Source organism: Coffea arabica, chromosome 2c (assembly GCF_036785885.1).
Source record: "Coffea arabica cultivar ET-39 chromosome 2c, Coffea Arabica ET-39 HiFi, whole genome shotgun sequence".
NCBI lineage: Eukaryota > Viridiplantae > Streptophyta > Magnoliopsida > Gentianales > Rubiaceae > Coffea > Coffea arabica.
In genome coordinates this window covers 45379880-45399929 of record NC_092312.1, presented here as the reverse complement: position 1 = coordinate 45399929, position 20050 = coordinate 45379880, and the positions used below count along the sequence as shown (strand labels likewise).

At 40.2% G+C, this 20050-nt stretch overlaps 1 long non-coding RNA gene across 1 annotated transcript; it reads left to right on the top strand.

Annotated features, from left to right (window-relative positions):
* Positions 1 to 7941: 7941 nt before the first annotated feature.
* LOC140035958 (uncharacterized) lies at positions 7942 to 10535 on the top strand. The gene is made up of 3 exons (XR_011839853.1): positions 7942 to 8201; positions 9563 to 9623; positions 10347 to 10535. It is a non-coding gene; the product is annotated as an uncharacterized lncRNA (long non-coding RNA).
* The last annotated feature ends 9515 nt before the right edge of the window (positions 10536 to 20050 follow it).

The window sequence follows — 20050 nt, the reverse complement described above, 5'->3', positions numbered from 1 at the left end:
GCTTTCAAATGGCTTTAGAATCACTTGAATTGGAGTTGTATATTCTGAGATATGACTGAAGGAGTCAGGACTGCCATAGTAAACTTCGAGTTGGAAAATCTGGAGTTGTTTTGGTAAATTTGACCAAGATACATTGCAAACTGGACTGAGTGGCCTTCTTCAACCTTGTAGCCCCCTGTCTTAGCTTCGAAATGGTATAAGTTACACCTCAATCCAATAAGCGTAGCCTCGGATGTGCCCATTCCATAAAAACCCGTCAAAACTTTTTTTTGTAAACTTCGTTTCCACACTTGTTGTTAGCTTAAATTTTTGTCCTTGTATTGTCTTGAGCATATTGAGTGGTTGTTTATGTTGTGTGTAATGTTGGGATTGATTGAGGAAAACAATGAAGTCATAAATGGCTGGAAAATAGGTAAATACAAAGGGCGTGCTACCCAAATTTTCGCTCAAGGACTAATTTTCTATTTGAACTTGTATATTTTCGTTTGGCAAATACTATGACCGTTTTTCCATCTTAAAACATGGTCCTTCTTCAATTGGAAACTCCAAATGTTTGCTTACTCTTACCAAATAAAGAGAAGTGGTTTAGGGTTTTCTTGGGTACTTTGTTCTCCTTTTTACATGAATTTCATTAAGACCTTTAGTTTGTAAAATCTACTTGAATATGAGATGATTTTGAACCATATAAACGATTCCGAAAATAGTATTTCTTAGCCTATCTAGTTGGATTCCGACTTGTCTTTGGTTCAAGTATTTTCATTGGAAAATTTTATAATCCTTTTGAGTTTGGTTTTACTTTTGGTCTACGAAACCCTAATTATTTTGTTTACGGGTCTAAATGTCCTCGTTTCACTTTAAATACCTAATTGTTTATGCTAGATGAGCTGTAATATTTTGTCTCGTTAACTTTAGGTTTTCTCGGTGACTAAGGATAATATCCAGAAGGATATTTTGCAAGTTGTTTTGCGTACATAGGTGAGTGTTCCTTGTTTGTTATATCTTCCTTGACTTCATGACTTGTTGTTATTGTTTGATCATGTGTTAAATGTTTTCAATGATTTCCAAAACGAATTTTCCAGGCGAGCGTGTACTTTATCGCGCTCGACCTAAATGAAACATGAAATTTTCAATGCTTTAATGATTAATACATTAGTTGCGCATGATGTAAGCCTTTTGGCTGAATTGGGCCCTGCCTTTCGTTACCGATCGACTCGAGCCAGAAGCGGATTCGGTCGGGCAATATGGTGACCCTGGGTGAATGTTTGGTATACTCGAGTATTACCTTGTAGTCCGGACAACGTCCGGATGGGTGGAGCCTGGCCAACGGCCGGGAAGGGGGTGAATGAACGAACGAAAGAACGAACGAGAGTTTTAATTACAAAATGCATTCTTCAAAAGAATGGAGGAATAAGGGGAAATGTTAGGAGAACGAACGAACGAACGAATTTATGGCTCCTTGTGAGCCCGTATCCTTTTAATGAATGTGTTACTATCGCTTTCCATTGTAAATGTTTCTTGAATTATTGATACTCCATGTTTCATGTATTGAAATGATTATTTGATTATGTGTTCGGAACCTCACTGAGCTTTTAGCTCACCCCTTTAGTTTTGTTTTCCTTAACAGGGGACGGCGAACAGGAAGAGAGCATAGACTAGCCTAGTCTAGTTCTTTTGTTTTTTTTTGTAATGGTTCTCGCCCCAGTGCTTGTGTGAGAACCCGTAATTTTCTCATTTTCTAGGTTTTATTCTCTTTAATGGCATGTTTTCTGCATTTTCTTTATTAGAAAAATTTTCTCGATAATTTTTATGAATAAATATAGTTTTTAGATGATTTTTCTAGTATCGGTTAGATTTTTAGAAAATAAGAATGTATATCAGACGTGGGACCCGCTAGTGCGCAAAGTTCGGTAAAATTCGGCCAATTAGGTTAAGTTTGGGATATTGGGATTTAATTACTAGGTGTTAGGAGATAATTAGGGGTTGCCTAAATGGATTAATATTGGAGAGACAAAAGGGTATGGATAAACCTAAAAGGTGCTAGGTGGCGCGATTTGATTGGAGGGTGGACTTTGACCAATTTCTTTTACTTTTACTAAACTTGAATTTTGACCAATTTGAGCTTCATTTGTCTTCCTCTTGGCCGAGCAACATAAGTGTGACGGCCCCACCTCTCCCTAGGGCGTACCCCAAGGTTCGGCGGGTCGCCTGCCCAGCTCTCACCAGGACTCAGTCGATCACATCAGTTCTCAATTAAAATCGAAATAAAATCACAAGAATAAATAGGCAACTATCCAAAACTTAAAGCGGAACTTATATATATATACATTGCCATCCCAAAAGAGAGTATAACCATCGAATATACAAAGGTTCCCAATCTTTCATACGTCCAGCCCGTGCCAAGCACTAGGGCGAGAACCATTACAACAGAACTAAACTGGCAAGTCTATGCTCTCATGCTGCTCGCCTTCCCCTATCACGAGGTGTTTAACTCCCTCAATTAAACCTACCACGTGATGGCACTGGTAAGTCCCTCTACCAGTCAGCCTATGCGACACACTTTCCCGCAAGTATTTAGAACACAAAACACTTAGGCAAAGTAAAGAATCCCACGCACAAGTTACAGCCAACACGGCCAACCCTGTATTGCATAACAAAGCTTACAAGGAATTTCTACAAACACTTGGCGTGCAGAACATCTAAGGGTGATTCTCACTATCTGAGACTCTCTGCCCTTTAGTCTCTGCCTAGCCCAATATTTATAGGCATGTTACGGTTGACAAAAGACCCAACCGCTGGTCTTAACTGAACGTCCATGAATCTAGGAATCGGCTAGGAACAAGGCTGAGTTGCTGGTAACCGCCAGCAACTCCCAGCAACCGCCCTCAACGGTTGGCAACTGCCCTCAACGGTTGGCAACTGCCCAACGTTCTTCTTTGGCGCGCCCCAGCAATCGTCCAGCAATTCTGCGTGCCCCGTTTCCCGCCATCGCAACATTCCGCGCCCAGCTTGCCCCAACACGTAGCAACCTTAGGCACCGTGGTTCCTAGCCCTTCGAACCACCCAAAACATCCCACCGAGCCATAGTCAATCCGTGGCCTTGGCCCCTAGCCCTTGGCCATGACTTGGCTTAGTTACAGTTATCCCTCTATATAGGTGTCTTAAGGGAAAACTTCTAACCGTTAGTAGAGGCACCCCTCTGTCCCCAACTAACCTAGAGGCACCTGATGCCCCTAGAACTTTCCCCAGCCCATACTTAGGCTAGGAAAACATCATCACACATGGGTCCACTCGTTTCCAACAAGCTTCACCTTCGGCCTTCCACCTAGGCCATGCCTTGGCCGAACTTGGCCACGGCCGCGCGCGTTCCGTCTGGACCGCGCCCTAAGGGGCTAACAAACCACCCCCACCTGAAGAGGTTGACGCCCTCGTGATGAATTGGTCAGTGGGATTAAACCCGAGCCTGCCAAGGTTGGCAGGATAAAACCCAGTTCCAACGTGATATAAGCGGTCAGCGGGATAGAACCCAGTTCTGCCGAGGTTGGCGGGATAAAACCCGGCTCCAACGTGATATAAGCGGTCAGCGGGATAGAACCCTGTTCTGCCGAGGTTGGCGGGATAAAACCCAGCTCCAACGTGATATAATCGGTCAACGGGATAGAACCCAGTTCTGCCGAGGTTGACGGGATAAAACCCGGCTCCAACGTGATATAAGCGGTCAGCGGGATAGAACCCAGTTCTGCCTAGGTTGGCGGGATAAAACCCGGCTCCAACGTGATATAAGAGGTCAGTGGGATAGAACCCAGTTCTGCCGAGGTTGACGGGATAAAACCCGGCTCCAACGTGATATAATCGGTCAGCGGGATAGAACCCAGTTCTGCCGAGGTTGGCGGGATAAAACCCAGCTCCAACGTGATAAAAGTGAAATGTTCACTGGCGGGACTGACCCACGTTCCAGCAACGGTGAAGAATGAAATGCTTACTGGCGGGACTAACCCATGCTCCAGTAATTGTGTAAATGAAACGCTTACTAGCGGGACTAACCCATGCTCCAGTAATTGTGAAAAAATGAAATGCTTGACAATCGGACAGTGGGATTAAACCCGAGCCTGCCGTGATGAAACTTGATTTGATTTTTGATTTTTGATTGATGATTTTCTTTTCTTTTCGCTTTTCTTTTTGACTTTTGAGAATCTTTCCAAAAAATTAATTTGCTCCAGTATGATGGATTTCTGCAATTTGAGTCCATAGTTGATTCTGTATCGCCATGTTGTTGCACCTTTTGATCAAATTTGCTTGCAACATTTACGATCTGCCTTTGTTCACCGGAGGACTCTTTCCGACACTGGTGCAAGGTGTGATTACTTTTATCTGTGCATGCAATTTTCTACAAAAGAGAAAAAACAAAGGAAATTGCCACCATCATTTGATCCGTTTTCCTTTGAGAATCGTGTAAACATGAGTCTTTCAATGCCTTTATCAACTTCTGCTGCGGTAGCCGATTGAGTTGGATTTCTTACCCTAAGGCTTTTCCGATTTTCAAACCGACCAGGCATGTGCTTTGCCATATTGTGAAGTCCGTGTAGCTGGCTTGGCTGAATTTCAACTGTTCCCAAAAGATGACTGAATCCAAGTATGCTTTTGAAATAAACCACGGGGATTGTCATTTACCACAATTCAATGATAAAGAATGAGGTATGCAAGAAAAATTCACATGTCATGTAAAAATGAATATGCACAAGAATGCACTCATAACCATTTGTGCTTAAATTCTACAAAAATGCCATGAATGCAAGTAATTTGGTAAAAATGAGTTTCCTAAGAATGTATTTGCCAAAGAATGTTTTACAAAATGACACAGCTTTGGCCAAAAGATGCATATTCGAATCTCTGAATATCCTTGTTCTGGAATTCAATATTGGCAGAGGTATGACAAAAATGAGGAGAAGTCCAAATGGACCAAACCACCAGTTGTTCCTCCTTGTGCTTGCTCATTGCAAAAATCCTACCTTGGCGCCCTTTCGGGTTTTCGCCAAGGTTGCCCCCACTCCTTTTCTTTTGTTTTGTTTTTGTTTTTGTTTTTCTCTTTTTCTTTTCTTTTTCTCCTTTTCTTTTGAGGTGCCCTTTCGGGTTTTCACCTAAGGAACAATGGAAAAACTCAACCATAATCGACTCAGGAGTATGAACTGAAGATTGCTGACATCAGTAAAATGCGCTTCCCTTATAAGATTAGGCGAAGGCATTATGGGCATCACTTGCCAGTTAATTAGCAAAATCCCTAATAGAAATGTAGCAAGTGACGAAAGCCAGGACTTTTGGGCTTTTGTAATGAGGTTAGGTGGGGTGTTTTTCAAGAGAAGTTGAGGCTTGAAAGCAGGTCTGATGAAATGTGTGAAATAACCTGAAATTGCATCATTTTGAAATTATCTCCAATTTTTTGAACGAAACCGAGGAAAATTTGCCCCAGTTTGATTGGATTTTTCTTTCTTTGTATTTTTCATTGCATTTTCTTCTCTTTTGCATTTTTCTTCAAAAACTAAATTTGCCCCAGTGTGGGGTTCTTTCTTCCTTTTCATCTCTCTTTCAAAATAAATTTGCCCCAGTATGGGGTTCTTTCTTTTTCCATATCTCTTTCAAAGATAAATTTGCCCCAGTGTGGGGTTTTTCTTTTTTTCCTGATCATTTTGTCAAAATGAATTTGCCCCAGTGTGGGGTTTGCAATCCTCAGGGGCTGACAAACGAAAATTATTGTTCTGATAGCTCAAAGGGGATGACTAGGGATGAAATGTTTTGATTGGAAAAGAAAATGGCCTGACTTTTGCCTCGTCCCTTGCGCGATTTCCAAAAAGAAATTTGCATAATCAAATAAAGAACTTCTTACACATGTCCGAGTTGATAGGTTGAGGGAATGTCTGTCCTTCCATCTCTGTCCAAAATGAGTACTCCTCCAGGCAATACCTTTTGAACACCCAATGAGCTTTGTCAATTTGAAGCAAATTTGCCTTCGACTTCATCTTTCATCACTTTAGTACTTTGTTCCCTTCTTCAGAAGATCGGCGGTGGACCCTTTTGTTATGAACTTAGGCCATGCGTTTTGACAACATTGGTCATGGTACATAGCATTCAACTGCTTTTCATCAATCAAAATCAATCGTTAATCATACTGCGTTAACCAATCAGCTTTCAACCTGGCCGGAAAGGGATTTTCTCAAATGAAGGGATTTCTCAAATGAAGGGATTTTTTAAATGGAGGGATTTTCCAATGTATGGCTTCCTCAAAGAAAGGATTTCTCCATGAGGGGATTTTTAACGAAGGGTTTTCTCAAGGAAGGCTTTCTCAAAGAAGGGATTTCTCAAATGAAGGGATTTTCAATGTATGGCTTCATCGGATTCCAGAACAGTGATATTCAAAGGGTCAAGTAATTTCATCTTTGGCCATCGAAAGAATTTAGAATGAAATTGAAAATGATAATCAACCAGTATAAACAAAAATAGTATCGAACAAACAAAATAATGAAAAGATGTAATTATGCATGCTATTGAAAAAACAGGAGCTTGATAAAAATTATTTTAGCCAAAACTTGAACCTAACAAAACTATTTACACAAAAACAGTGAAACCTTTCATGAATTTTTAGCAAATGACAGTCCCCAGATGTACCGAAATTCCCTTCAAGAGGGAAAACACTCGGCCATCCAAATTGTGCAAAACTCCTTCAGGACTTTCAAATCTCATCATTGGAGGTGGATGCCTCGAAGGTGTCACTGTGTTTGGGAAAGGGGTTTGTACTTATGTTCAGTCCTTGTTCTGCACTTCTTCTAATCAATATTTCCCCCGCCTCGATCATTTGTTGGACTTTCTGTTTAAGTGCTCTACAATCAGTAGTTGGGTGGCCAGGTGCTCCCGAATGATAGGCACAAGTGTACTGTGGGTTATATCCGCCAGAAATGCCATGGTAGGCTGGAGGGGGAATTTCGCCGATTTTACCGGCGGTTTTTAATTGCTCATATAATCGGTCCAAAGGTTGGCCGAAATTGGTGAATGTTCGAGAACGATTTTGATCGTGGGTTTCAGTATGTTGGGGGTAGTTGTAGATGGGTCTGTTTGGTCGGGGAAATTGTTGATTGTAGAGAGGTCGGGGTCGAAGTTGTTGGAAGTTAGGTTGGGATATTTGAAAAGGGGCCATAGGCGAGTTGTTGTAATTAGGTCGAGGTCGATGATGTAACATCCCGAATATTAGGAGGTTGTTTGTGAAGAAAATATTAAAGTATATTTCTTCGGGTTTGATTTAAAACCTTATTTTGTTTTAAAAGACTAGAAACCCTAATATTTTAGTCAAAAACCCTAGTTTACTTGTGACTAACCGGTTCTCTTAAATCTCTCACATTTTGATTGAAACCCTAAATTTAATCATTGGAATTGGAAAATTCCTCACGTTTTCTTAAAAATTTCCTTTTATTTGAAAATTATTATTTATTAAAGCCCTACTACCCAATTGTTCAACAATAAGTGCAGATGAACCTGGAAAATAGGGTTTTACACTTCGGTGTCAAGATTTGAGCAAAATTAGGGTTTTCGCGATTTCCGCCGGATAAATTTTCGGTACTGGCCAGGGATCAATTTGGGGATTAAAAGTGACTTTTAAGTGAAAAATAATGTGTGAGTAGTAGCAATGATATAAGGATAGTGAATGGGAAGAAAAAAAAAAACCTAGTACGTGAGTTTTTAAGAAAAACGGCGCGAACTGGCGGGTCCCGCGCACTACCGATTGAACGCACCGCTTGACCACCATTTTTCTTACCAAACAAGCTTATTGACTTTTGCACAAAATATCTTCCTAATTTGCAGCTGGTTTGACCGAAATTATAAGGCTAGAAATGTAAGGGAAGAAAGAGAAAAATTTGTGGACAAGATTAGTCCAAGTGTTGGCCAAAAATTGTGGACACAATTAGCCTTAATCTTCTTACTTCCTTATAAGACAAGTTAAGCTCCATTTCCTTCATTTTTCTGCTCCATAACCGAAATAAGAGAGAGAGGGAAAGACCAAGAGAAAAACTTCTTCATTTCTTCTTGATTTCTAGCTACAAAGTGAGAAAACTAAGGAAATAAACCGATTAAACTCACCTTTGAGTGTTTAGTTAGTGATTTGTGGTGAAATTTTGGAAAGAGAAAGCTTGGGCTACTCTTTGTGTCCTCTATTCAAGGTAAGAGAGCTTATCTCTCTAAGTTTTGCTTTCAATTTTGTTAAATTAAGTTTAGTAGTTGATTATAGTGGTGGAATCATGGATGATTAGCATGTTTTAGAGGTTTTTCCCCAATTTATTTGATGAACTAGGGCTTATGGAAATTCTGCCCAAATTGTTGTAAGATGCTTATATGTTGCAATTGAGGTTTCATAAGGTGTTGTGGTAGTGATTAGACCAAGAAATTTAGGAAAGTTCCACTAAAAACTAAAGATTTCAGATTTCTGGAAATTCTTGCTTACATTCTGTCCGAATTTGTATCTGTGTGTTAGAGGCTGATTTGGCCTTAGGTCAAAGAAGAAAAGTTGTATAGAATGACATTTTATAGGTGCCTACAAAATTTCAGCTCAATCGGAGCAATGTAGGATGTGAAAAGTCCAAAATACCCTTACTGTTTTAAATATTTCCCAGCAGTCCATTTCATCAGTTAAGTCCAGTTTATCACGTTTTTTGGCTGGGAGTCGTACTGATTTACCTCTGGGCCAAAACATGAAAGTTGTAGTGTTCTGAAGTAGCTTTAAAATGCCTCAAAGAACACCTGAATTGGACTTTTGTACACTGAGTTATGACCATTACAGTGTTCTGCATTTAAACAGCCGACGAATTGGTTTCTGGTTTAGTAATTCGAGAATTTGACTACGTTACATTAGGAACTGGACTAAGTGACCTTCATGAATGTTGTAGCTCTGTGTCTTAGCTTCGAAACGGCATAGGTTTCGTTTTAATCCGATAAGCGTAACCTCGGATATGTTATTTCCGCATTTGTACGTCAAATCTGTTTTGAGCTAAATTGAATTTCTGCACTTGTACTTAATACGATTCTTGTTATTATGATATTGTGAGCCTATGGAACGGCTCTTGACATGAATTGCTGATATGTATAATGTTGGGTTGTGTTTGAGAAAAACAATGAAGCCTAAAAGGCTGAAAAATTAGGTAAACACAAAGGGCATGCTGCCCGAATTTTTACTCGAGGACTAGAAAACTATATTAGCGACTTGAGTGAAGGTTAAGTACTTATTACTTGAACTAGCGAGAACCTTGGCCACTATGTTTCTTGAGTGTTATACGTTAGGACTTGGACGAACTTGTACCCTTGAGAAATGAAATAATGATTGCTCGAAGTATGTTTTCCTTGTACTTTCAACTCGCAAGACAATTTCAAGTATAAATATTACAAAGTTTTACTGTTTAAAAAGGCGAGCAAGTGTTTCACGACTACTGTCCAAGTGAATTTCAATTTCTTGATTCTTATTGAACGAAACGTCTAAGTTTCGAACTCTAGTCATGTTTCAAAGTTCTCAAATTGAGTTTTATCGCAGATTTGGACTCCGAACTCGGAGTATAACCTGAAAGTGACCAGTAAAGGCACTATATCTTGTGGTGAGTGCTTTCAAATACTGAATTGCACTAGATACTTGAACTGGATACGTGACCAATATGAGTACTTGTTATATACGTGAATTGACAGGGCAAGAGTGTACTTTATCGCACTTGCCCTTACGTGATATACTTGTTTATTGATTGCAATTGACTTGATATACTTGATGTGCGCACTTCCTGGAATTCCAGAAACCCTGTGGCGAGTTACTCTAGTCGAGCCGGCAAGGGCTTGGTCGATTGGGTAACGAACCCTGGGTCTCTTATTTTGTCGAGTGGAGTGATACCTCCTCGGCTAATCGGTATACTCGAGTATTACCACCCATGTTTATTGAGGATTTTGGGCCCAGTAGGGGGTGTGAATGGTGGACGGAGAGTCGTGTAAGTGGTGCTCTACTAGATTGGTTCCTTTACTTGAAAGTTGACGGAGTGTCAACTACTACGTGATCAAGCTCCTGATGATGAATGGAAGTTGGCTCCTGAGGGCCATCCGTATCCTTATGCTTTGGATTGATTATTGCTTATTGGATTATTGTTGATTTTGAAAAACTTTTACACTTGCTCATTTTGAGATTTCTACTTGACGTGTTATTGCTCACATTTATGAACTCTTCATGCTCCTTACTTTGCTATATCGAAAACTTGTACTTATAAATAATGGTCAATTTGCTATTTGGAACCTCACTGGGCTTTTAGCTCATACCACGTTATTTGTTTTCCTTACAGGGGTACGAGCGAGGCGTGAGATATGTAAAGACTAGCGTAGTCTAGTTGTTTGACTTTTAACTTTTGACTTGTACTCGCGCTATTCCTCGAATGGAACATTTTGTATTTGGATTGTATATGTTTTGAACTAGTTTAAGTATATCGAGATTTTGTACCCTGATCTCTATCAATGTAAATTATAAGCTTGAATTGTGGATGTTATTTATGGTCCATGGATGTGTGTACGTGATTTGAGTGAGTGAGTCCTGGCGAGAGCTGGGCAGGCGGTCCGCCAAACCCTTTGGTACGCCTCAGGGGGAGGTGGGGTCGTCACAGATGATGAGTAGTATTGGTGTGATAAACAGGATGAGGGTTTGAGTAGGTATGCTATTGTCGAGATCTGGGCTTTGAGATAGGGTTTCGATCCCAGACAAAAGCAGTTTCCCCCTCTTGCTTTTTGGATTGTTGCTTCCTCCCATTACTACCTTGGCTTTGCAAAGCGTCCAACTGCGATTTGAGGGTAGACACATTGACAATCTTTCCAGCCTTCACGAAATCATCATATTCTTCAAGCTTATTGACAATAGCGGCAAACGAACATCCAGTCATGCGAAAAATTTCTTCAAAGTACGGCGGATCATGTGCCTTAATGAAAGTTCGTATGATTTCGTCCTCAGTCATTGGTGGCTCGACTTTTGCAGCTATTTTCCTCCACCTTTTGGCATAAGTCTTGTGATCTTCAGATGGTTTTCTTTTTGTTCCTTCCAACGTGGTTCGCGTCGGAGCCAGCTTGCAGTTATACTCGTACTGCCTTACAAAAGCATTGGACAAGTCAATCCAAGTTTTCACTTCTTCGGGCTTCAGGTTGGAGTACCAGTCGAGGGCATCCCCCTCCAGACTTTCTGGGAATAACCTCAAAGGCAGGTTTTCATCATCTGTTGGCCTACCCAACTTGTTGGCGAACAATCGGAGGTGTGTCTTGGGATTACCCGTTCCATCATACTTGCTGAATTTCGGGGTTTTGAACCCCTCAGGCAACTGCATATTTTGGGAAAAGGCAAAGCTCATCGTAATCCAGGATTCCTTGTTTGCTCAACCCCTGACTTTTCTTTATGAATTCGTCAAAACGATCGAGACGCTTAAGCAACTTCATATCAACAGGAGCAGAAGATTCTCCTACTTCTGGTTTAGCTTGGACAGTGTGGTCTGGTAGGAAAGGCTCTGCGGTAGTCTGGTAAAAAGCTTGTGGATTCTGAAGCATGTTTGGACCACCTTGAGGTTGAAATCCTTGCCCATAGGGAGGATAGAACGGAGGATTTTGAGTATAGGTATACTGTGGGTTGAAAACTCCATCAAAAGTGGTTTGAATTGAAGGAATGACAAATGGTTCGGATTCCGGTTGTTTGATGGGCGCAAACTCGGGCTGTACCCCGCTACTAACGAGCTCGTCGATCAACTTCTTTTGTGCGGCCATTTCAGATGTCATTTCCCCAAATTTTGTGAGTAATTCAGTCAACTGAACCCCGGGACTTGTGGCTTCCGGATGGGTAGTTGCGGCGGTCTTATCAGATGATCTTGGCCGAGTACTCATGTTTACACGATTCTTTTGGGCCTTACTATGGGATCGCGTTATGATGGGGCTTCGACGAGAAGTTATGTTTGAAAATTACCTAAGAATTTTTGAAAAATTGCCTTTAGATTTAACTCTCGCTTAGTTATTCCAAGAAAATAAAGAAAAGGAAAAGAAAAAGACAAGAGTTAGTAAATATCCAAAAAATTCGGATGCATGTCCTATGGGGGAGCCCTTTTGTGCCAAGGGTAGGCCTAGCATGAAAATGCAATCCTCTGAGATAGGCACTATACCATACCTGATGGATCTGATCAACTCATTGAGTGAAAAATAATTTTGAAAAATTTGGTCAATTGGAGTGACGAAAGTCATTTGTCAAAATGAGGTCAACGTCCGAATGGATTGATCACTTTTGATCGATACAAGAACTTGCAAAAACGCACGGGTTTGACCTTGACGAACTTCCTATAGAAGAGATTGGAATTCGTTTTGACAACTTTTCTCAGTGAAGCACAGATCAAAAACTCCAACTGATCAAATGGCTGGATACAATGGATGTTTTTCTCAAAATCGACTAGGTTTTCCATTTTGAAATTGACATTGAAACCCTAATTGGTCAAACGGGTTGAATGGATTTTATTTAAAATCGACCGCATTACCCTAAAAAGGGAAACGGGTCAAATGAATTGAGTAAAATTTAAAAACTTACTCAAAATTGACCGAATCATCCTAAAAAAGGAATTTGATCGCATGAAATTGAGAATCTTATTCAAAATGAACCGGTTCATCCTAAAAACTGAAATTGGTCAAATGAATTGAATGAAATCGATGATTTATTCAAAATTGACCAGATCACCCTAAAAATGGGTGAATTAGCCAAATGAAATGAAGATTTATTCAAAAATCGACCGGATGACCCTAAAAAGGGTAAATTGGTCAAATGATGGTTTATTCAAAATTGATTATGAATTGACAAAATGGATCGATTGAATCAGCCGGCCATTGATGGTTTCAAAAAATTAGTCTATGAGCCTTCTAAAATCACGATTTCGCCTCAATTTATTCATCGTCTCAACAGGAGGAATCATTTGTGAATTTCTTCAAATTAATGTCCTTTATGCCAGAGATTTTTACTGATTTATTAGACGCTCATATTCCAAAGATCGCTCTCATGAAGACGATCGGATCCTACCTTACCTTGTGCACTACCCCTTTGGATGGTACAAAATGTAAATGTGCAAGTCTCTTTGGATTAAGTATCCGAGACACAAGGCGGCTTATTCCTAATATGGGATCCCCTAAATGGCATTCCCTTTCTAGGTTTTAATGCATGATGCCAGTTATTAAAGCAGGAAAAATGCAATTCGAAATGAAACGTGACCTAAGGAACCCTTTATCTGCCAGGGTAGGCCTAGAATGATATGCAATCATTAATCTATGAATGCAATATACCAAAATCTTTAAACGTACAATAGCCTATCTACAAGGGTAGGTTCTAAAAGAAAGTCATGCCAGACCTCTTATTTGCTAGGGTTTGTGAATGTAAAAGACAAGAGACAAGGAAACGTGAGTTCAACACGTAATCACATAACACATTGGACAATTAAGCAACAAAGACAGATAAGGAAAAAGGGGTGGGACCTCTCCCCTCGTGAAATAGTGTTTCCTAATTTAGGGTAAGGTCGACTCTACCCTAGGCAATTCTAATATGGATGCATGAGGTTGGGGTTCACTAATGCATCTAGACTCGACAAGCTTTGGTCCCCGAGCCTTCAGACTTAGAAACCAAGGGTCATCAATCCCAAGGTTCTTTGTCGGTGGCTCGAGCGATTCCCCAAACACCGCTACGCACACATCGTGTCGCGGCTACGTGTTTGAGTGAATCTATCAAAATCCTCAACCTTCGACTAAAAGCTAAAGGCTATCAACCCATAGCTTAAAGCGGAAGATTGAGTGACCCATTGAATCATGCTACACACACATCGTGTCGTGATCACATGTCCAAATGGGTCGCCTAATCCTAGTAGGGTGGAGTGGCGTGACAAGCCACTAAAAGAAAAATAAAAGGGATAAATAATAAAGCGAATGCACGTATGCTAGTGCTCGTTTGGAGGGGAGGGATCGAGAACCAACGCGAGGCTCTAAGGGTGACACACCCAAATGCAATGCAAGCGCGAGATAAGCAAGTAAACATACATCCAATCAACCAATCATACATTCGCGAGCGAGGGAGTAGTTGGACACGCGTGAAATGCAAAATCCTAAAAAAGAAAAAAATGCAACCCTAAAACACCCAAATGTGATATATGAAAAGGTTAAAAGAAGAAAAAGGTTGATTAAATCAAATTTGCTCGGACTCTCGAAAATCCCCAGTGGAGTCGCCAACTGTCGCGCCCCATTTTTTGATAAATAAATAAATGGTTTAAAAAAATGTATTTTTTGTGACTGGAAAATGAATTGTGATTTAAAAGAAAAAATGGGTCTAAATGGGGGGTTGAGAATGCGACGATTTGACCCAAAATTATAGTTTAAAAAGGGTTTTTGAAATAAAAATTGGAGTCGCCACTTGGTAATGAGTTAAGGTGTACCAAGTCACCAAAAAAAATGAATTTTTAAAGAAAAAATAGGAAAAAGTAGTAAGAAACCCCTTTTAAACGACTCCTAGTCCACGTAAACCAAAGCAAAAGGTTCGGGAGTCACATTTGACAAAGGGGAAGGCAAGGATAAAATCCAAGGCACCCCTTTGACCTAGCCAAGGCTAGTTGCATGATTTAATCAAAGATTTTCTTGTTTTAACCAAAGAATTTATTACATTTGGATGCACTACATGAATGCAAACCCTAGACCTAGGGGTATTGGGGGAAATTTCTCTTCAAAGGTTGAGTGGTACCAATCACATTAATTGTGAAGCCCAATAACGATCCTTTGAAGAAGTCACGAATAATGCGAGTGGGATGCAAATGAATGGAATGCATGTATGCAATGTGAGGACATGAGTTTGAAAAAGTAATAAAAAACAATAAATATGTAAATGAAAATGTGCACGTGAGTGGGCAAGGTACGGTATGTGCAATGATAATATGAAGTGCATGTGTGCAAGTGATGATAAAAGTGTTCGTGTGCAAGTGAAGAAACATAAAGGTGCACGTGTGCAAAATGGGAGGAAAAATGAAAGTGTGATGAGGGTATAAAATGGTAGAGTGGATTTAAAAATGCATGAGCCTAGGGAATTCATGCATATTGGGTACGGGGAGACCTAAATCGTGACTCAATTTGCCCTTTTATAGAGGGAATACAAGCGTGCTAAGGTTTAGAAAAAGCCACACTCGTCTATATCCCATATTTAAGGGGACTCTCAAGCAAATAAACCCTATAACTAGCATGAAATGCAAAAATCCTAAAATGGAGGGAAAAGGGGTTCGAGGGGCATGCAAAATGATAAAACTAAAAAAAATGCATGACATGTAATGAACATGCAAACATGTACTAACGAGGGGAAATCCCTAAGGGTCTAGCGTTGGACTAGCCCATTCTATGAATTCCGACTAGCGTTGGACTAGCGGAAACGTACATTCATCCATCACATTCATTCATGGCTATGGAAAGCGGGTAGACATGCCAAATACTCGTAAACACGTAGCACATAACACTTAGCATGCTCGACTAGATGCAAAAAGCCTAATAAAGCAAGTAACACATAACAACAAAAGCAAAGCAATCAAGCTAAAGGACCTATTACATTTGCTAGCTAGGCACACGTCTTCAATAGGTCTTCATCGAATGCTCCTCCAAACCCTATCTATTACAAGCCAAGAGGTGTACACATACCCCATAAAAAAACTTAAATAAAAAGCAAAAGTAAATGAAGTAAATGAAAGGAATTAAGGAAAACTAGTAAAACAAGTAGACATGCAATTCTCACGTAGCACGTTGGATCACATAGGAGACACAAAAAGGGATAAAAGAAATTATACCGCCCCCTTTGAATGGTGTCCAAATGAAAGAAAAATGGCTTCAAAACAATAAAAAGGTCACGGTACCTCAAATAGTAAAGTATAACAAAGTCACCAAATCTCTACTAATTGCAATTTAAATGAAATCAAATAATACATAGTTTCCAATAAAGGGATCCACCAAAGACCCAATTGCAAGCATTTATAACCATTCAAAGCCAATTGAAACATTTCAGAAACTTTGAAAGTCAAAGAGCAAGAAAAAGGCCAAAGCCCATTTATTTCAGAAAATTCAAGAAAATAGGCGAACACAAGCTCATTTGAACACAAAGTTCTTAAACTCTTGCATTAAGTACCACCCAAACAAATGAAAGCAAATGAGCAATCGAGTTGCAAAGTTGAGGCTACCAAGGACTCAATTGTGAACACTAACCAAACACTCAAACCTAATCAAAACACTTTTAGGAACTTCAAGGGTCCAAGGGCAAAGGAAAAGGCAAATAATGGTTAAAATGCAAATATCTTAGGACATAATTGCAAGAACATGGAATGTAATTGGGCCACAGTGCAACAAAGGGAGACTTGGGGGGGTCAAAAGGCAATTTTGAAAGTTTTCCATGCAGAATTCATGCAAAGTTACGTAGCTTATATTCTGCAATTTTCCAGCAGCCATTCTTTCAGCAATCTTTCATTTGTACAAAGCATTTTAACCCCAAATGGATTTGTACAAAGCAAACCAATGGATTCAACGACTCAACTTGCATGCAACAACTTAGAAGAAGGTTATGCAAAATCTGGAAAAAGCTTTCATGCAAGGCTCATGAAGAAACTGAGATTTCTGCAATTTTCCAGCCAATGTTGCTTCGGCAACCTTTAAGCTTTCAAATGCAATGCAGATTTCATGCAAGATTTAGGACCTAAGGTAGCAAAAAGCATCACTCAACATCACTTAACATATGAACACTTTCATTCACAGAATCCAGTCATGATCCGTGAACCATTTAAGATCAAATGGAGGCAAATGAAAAACCAAATGGGAGACATGTGCAGCGATAGAAAAGTAAATCCAGCCTTGTGATCTCTTGAAATGAAATTTCATCACCCAACAAAGAGTCCCATATGAAGCAACTCAAACAAATTCTACCATTTCAACAACCCAAAATCCAGTGCAAAGCTTCAAACTATCCCAGAAAACCAGTCCAAGCAACGGGACTCAAATGCAGCAAAAGAAAGAATGAAACTTGCTAGAATTTCCAACCATGGCTTGTTTGCAATTATTGTGTTCATTCAAAAAATGCAATTTTCTCACCTAAAACAAAACTTGAAACCAAATAACAGGCTTATCAAAGAATCTTCTCACTCTTCCACATAGAGCCTTTGGATTCGTCAAAAAAAAAAAAGAATAAAACGTGCAAAGCTGAAAATTCTCTGCGGCTTCTCAAATCAACCAAAACAGATTCATGCGAAGTGATTTAAACCACACCCATTGATCCATCAACCACACTCAAAACAATTACAGCTAACATTACCCAAAAACAGAACTAACTACTTCCGACGAATCCAATAATGAAGCTAGATAGGGAAAAATGCAGCAAAGCTACAAAGGAACTTGCGGCAGACGAAGAACCTACAAATCTGAAAAAAAAAACTTTGCAGCTTTCTTTTGACAAACCTTAGGGTTAAACATCAACCTTTGACCGACAAAACACAAGATCCAAGCATAGAGGTATGAAGCTAGTATCTGGATTATCCATTTCCACACAAAAAAACATCACAGAACAAAAGGGGGAGCAGATCGGCAAAAAGCTAGATTTTTCCAGATTTTTCAACATGTTCATAGTCATTTTGAGTAAAACGGACTACCTTGGTTGCTGATAAGGTTGAACAATCATGAAGGCTCCTAGGAGAGATGTCCAAACGCAAATTGATTGAAGATGAGTCTGCCACCGAGCTGCCCAACGCCGTAGCCTTTTCTTTCTGCCCGCTCCTCTTTTTCCTTTTCCTCAGCCCAGCCGTCCGAAGCTTTCTTCCCGGGCTCCCTTTTTCTTCCAGCCCTCAGTCTTTTCGTGCTTTTCTAAACCTCCGCCATCCAGATTCTATGCTCTCTCTATCTCTCGGCCCTTTCCAAGACCTCTCCTCTCTCTGGTTTTCCCTTTTTTTTTTTCAGATTTCTGCAACCGTCACTCGATATTCCCGTATGCTCCCCTTTCTCCAAAAAACTCTCTCCCTTGCGGCTCTTGCTTCCCTTTCCTTTTATACCGGAGCCCCCCTCCTAAACCCTTAACCAACTCTTCTCAAATTGCAGCTGAAGGGCTGCCTGGTTTTCTGTTTGCAAGCTGCGGCAATACGCAGCTTGCATGCCGCATTTCTCTTTTTTTTTTTTCTTTTTTTTAAGATTAATTAAAACAATATTGATAATAATAAAAATAAATAACAAAATAATTTAATTAACCTTGGATAAAACAAATAAACTAGAAACAACAAAATATAAAATCCAATTCTTTTTTTATTTTCCAATTTCATCGTTTTTTCCCTCTTTTCTTTTTTTCTAAATGAATCAAACAAAAATAAAAGATAAATTAAGTAGAAATGACAAAAATAGATAAATAAAACCAAATAAAACAAAAATGCTATTTTTTTCTTTTCCTTTTTCCTTTTTTTATGATTTCATGATTTTCTACGCTAAAACTTAAAAAACAAAAACTAAAAAAAACTAAAAAGTGAATAAAACTAAAATAAAATAAAATAACACCTAAAAGGGCAAAACAAACAATAATGAACAAAAATGCAAACCATCTAAAACAAAATCATGAAATTAACAAAAATCAATAGACAAGAATTATCACTAAAACGAAGCATATAAATTATTTCAAAATTTGGTGTCTACACCAGCAATCCGAACAACACGGTCCAGAATCTCCCCGTGAATCTGGTATCCCTGTCACTTATGATGTCCTCGGGTAAACCGAAGTCCTTCACAACATTTCTGAAAAACAACTCAGCGGCAACATCAGCCGGGCACGCCTTCGGCGCACCGATAAAGATAGCATACTTAGAAAATCGATCTACGATTACAAAAACAGAAGCCATACCATCGACCTTAGGAAATCCCGAAATGAAGTCCATTGAGACCGATTGCCATGGTCGATCAGGAATCGGCAAAGGCTGCAACAAGCATGGCCTTCTTCTTCCTTTCCACCTTGTCTTGTTGGCACACAAGACATGTTCTCACGTATGTTTCAATATCTTCTTCCATCTTTGGCCAGTAGAAGCTCCGCGACAGCAAGGCCCTCATTCGTTCCACTTCGGGATGACCAGCCCAAGGAGTGTCGTGGGTCTCTCGCAGCAACTGTCGCCTAAGTCCCCCTCCTGCCGGGACATAAGCTCTACCACCTTTGGCAAAAAGTAAGTCGTCTTCCAACCAGTAACGACGAACTTTGCCCTCACGGACCTGAGCGACCAGGGTCTGGTACACTGGATCGTTCATGGACTCCGCCTTAATCTTGTCCTGAAAGTCCGTTTCCACAGTGCTAAGGGCCGCGACGTACTCTTCGACACGCTTTCGGCTAAGCGCGTCGGCAACCGCGTTCTCTCTTCCTGGCTTGTGCAGCCAATCAAAGTCGAACTCGGCCAAAAACTCCTGCCAACGAGCCTTCTTTGGGGTCAGCTTCTTCTGCGTTTTGAAGTACGTGTTGGCTGCGTTGTCGGTCACCACCACGAACTTGGTTCCCAACAAGTAGTGCTTCCAAATCTCCAGGCAATGCACTACGGTCGTCATCTCCTTCTCGTGCGTGCTGTATCTTTGCTTGCACTATTTCAGCTTTCGGCTTTCAAACGAAATTGGGTGCATGTCTTGCATCAGCACTCCACCAACTGCACGGTCGGAAGCGTCGGTGTTGCAACTTCCGAACGATGTGTTTAACTCCCTCAATTAAAGCAACCACGTGATGGCACTGGTAAGTCCCTCTACCAGTCAGCCTATGCGACACACTTTCCCGCAAGTATTTAGAACACAAAACACTTAGGCAAAGTAAAGGATCCCACACACAAGTTACAGCCAACACGGCCAACCCTGTATTGCACAATAAAGCTTACAAGGAATTTCTACAAACACTTGGCGTGCAGAACATCTAAGGGTGATTCTCACTATCTGAGACTCTCTGCCCTTTAGTCTCTGCCTAGTCCAATATTTATAGGCATGT